We start from the raw sequence: 2,947 nt of genomic DNA, 5'->3' as shown, positions 1-2,947 counted from the left end.
TTATGTTTGAGTTCAAGTGGAGAGGGAAAACATGGTGGTAAGAAGTCAGGTTGCACCAAAGCTATATTTCTATACTATATATCCTATACTATAGTAAATAAGACACTAATTTATGGTGATATATTGTAATACTTGTAATTATCCTTTCTTATGTTTTCATATTTTTAATTACGGATTTAAGTAGGCCAATGATTAATGTAAAATGAAGAAGTGTTTTTTTTCTTTTTTTCTTAAGTCATGCAGTATCTACTTCAGATTTGTCTAATGTATTTCCATGTCGTAAAATCTTGTCATTATAAATCTTGTCTTTTACAGATGACCAGCATTGCTGCTAATAGCAGAGCAGCAGGTGACTCTGATCCTTCTCTCCAGTCAGAGACTTCTGGTCAAACCAAGTCTCCTCTCAACAGGTACATTCGCGTTCATTACTGAAGATTTAAGTCTACTGTCATTCTTCGCCATGTTTTAGTGTTTTTCGAACATATTTTGGGGCTTGTCTGGTGTTTTTATTATTATTATTATTATTATTATTTATACACTAAACCAGACAAAATGTCAGCTTCTTGATGGTTCAGTGAGCTCCTATGACTGTGGCACAACAACATCAGACAAAATGCACAGCCTTGCATCTGAAGCATCTGGAACAGGAGAAGAACCCAGTTCAAGTCAGAACACAACGGACGGCGTAGTTGTTAGTGCATACCAAAAAACAGATGGTGCTAGAGTGTACAACAAGAGACATTACTGCTTGTATTGCACTAAACCTTATGCTAAGATGGCAAGACATCTAGAAAGTTCACATGCAAATAAATCTGATGTGGCTAGGAAAAAAATCAGCTGGATTAAATTCGCAACAGGGGAAACTATGCTCACAATTCTGCTGTTATGGAGTCAGGAAAGGGGGGACTAGTGCCATTTAAATGACCACGTAAAAAAAAGTGCAGGGAGAAGATTTCATGCATTGTGCATACTGTCAAGGACTTTTTTCAAGAAAGGTCCTGTGGCGACATATAGACTTAAAGCTCGATCAGTCCTTCCCAAACCAGGAAGAAACAGCGTTCAGTCCAAGTGTACCTACACAGGGCCTGCGCCTTCAAACATGACCAAACAACTGTGGGGAGTAATCAGTGCCATGAATCCTGATCCAATCACAGATATAATAAAAATTGACAGAGTAATTACTGAAATTGGGCAGCAATTGTTAAACAGAGTTGGGCTTTCAGCAAAGAATAAACAGTGTGTGCGGGAGAAGATGCGAGAATTGGGAAGGTTGATTCACAATGCTAGGAGAGACACCTCTTTACAAACAATGGAAGATTGAGTAAATCCAAAGAAGTACATGTCAAGTATACATGTGGGTATGACAGTGAAACCGACAAGTTCATGATTCCATCACTTGCAAACAAGCTTGGGAACCTATCCCTGGTTAAAGTAAGCAAACTCTTAAAAGCTCAGGGCTTATTCTCATATGACAAACAGCTTGTGAAGAATGCCAGTGAGTTTCAAGAAGTCCATGTGAATAAGTGGAATGAGATGATCTCAGCTACAGAATTGAGGAATATCAGGGAAGCAAAGTGGAATGTGCCCACCCTCATGCCCTTTACAGAGGACAAATCTCTGCAGACACTGTCAAGTGTACATGTGGGTATGACAGTGAAACCGACAAATTCATGATTCCATCACTTGCAAACAAGCTTGGGAACCTATCCCTGGTTAAAGTAAGCAAACTCTTAAAAGCTCAGGGCTTATTCTCATATGACAAACAGCTTGTGAAGAATGCCAGTGAGTTTCAAGAAGTCCATGTGAATAAGTGGAATGAGATGATCTCAGCTACAGCGTTGAGGAATATCAGGGAAGCAAAGTGGAATGTGGCCACACTCATGCCCTTTACAGAGGACAAATCTCTGCAGACGCTTCACAAGCGTTATCACCAGGGCAAAGTGTGGTCAGCCAGTTCCTATTCTTCTGACTCCAAAATGCTATGTGCCTTAGAACTCCTTGTTAAGCAGAGAGAGGCTTGTGGGGTTTTAAAAGACAATGCCTATATGTTTGCAAGACCAGAAGCCATGACACATTTCCGAGGGTCAGACTGCCTCCGTGGCTTTGCAAAGGCATGTGGTGCAAAGTGTTCCGAGTCTCTGACATCTACCAGGCTGTGAAAGCATGCCGCAACCCTTTCAACAGTGCTTAATATGACAGACACAGAGATAGACCAGCTGGCAAACTTTCTTGGACATGACATAAGAATCCATCGTGAGTTCTATCGACTCCCTGAGAAGACCCCGCAGCTTGCCAAGATCAGCAAAGTTCTAATGGCTCTTCAAAAAGGAAGATTAGCTGAGTTCCATGGCAAGAACTTGGATGAAATTGTGATAGATCATGATGGTGTTGATTTTTTAAATTAATTTAATTTATTTATTTATTGTATTTCTGTGTTTACCGTAGGAATTCATTTTTGTTAAATCACATTGTTAAGCTGTACTTTCTTTGACCTCCACAGAAAAAGTTCTGGAAAGCAAGGAGGACAGTGGGGAAGACAGGACCATACAGGCGGGACACTGTTCATCTACTGTTGATGGTTTGTAGTACTGTCAAAATACTACACTTTGCCTCTGTTCATAGTTTTCAGTCACATGGAGACGTGTTAGATTTTGCTGTATTTGGCTGAGCACTCATTAGGGTGGCTTGCCAATGTATTATATTACTCTAATACATAAAATAAGTAAGCCTCACCAAAGTTCTTGTGCAGAGAAAAAAATATTAAAGATTGTAGTGTAGCACAGTTCTTCATCCGCGATGTTTTGTATCATCCTTTAAAGTATCTTAACCCGTATAAGAATCTTATTTTCTCCCAAAGTTCTGTCTGTGAGGCAGAAGTTTATACGTGAAGACAAAAGGGCTACAAACAATAGGTACTGTTAGGACCTCCTGCTGGAGATCCTGCAAT

The 2,947-nt window shown here is 39.9% G+C and overlaps 1 pseudogene; it reads left to right on the top strand.

The window, feature by feature from the left end:
* Positions 1-613: 613 nt before the first annotated feature.
* Positions 614-2,586, top strand: LOC107724003 (uncharacterized; annotated as a pseudogene).
* Positions 2,587-2,947: the final 361 nt, after the last annotated feature.

The sequence above is a fragment of the Sinocyclocheilus rhinocerous genome, unplaced genomic scaffold, assembly GCF_001515625.1.
Source record: "Sinocyclocheilus rhinocerous isolate Xijiao unplaced genomic scaffold, SAMN03320098_v1.1 scaffold2771, whole genome shotgun sequence".
Taxonomy (NCBI): Eukaryota; Metazoa; Chordata; class Actinopteri; order Cypriniformes; family Cyprinidae; genus Sinocyclocheilus; species Sinocyclocheilus rhinocerous.
Note: the sequence above shows the minus strand (reverse complement) of the source record. Positions and strands in the feature narration are given on the sequence as shown.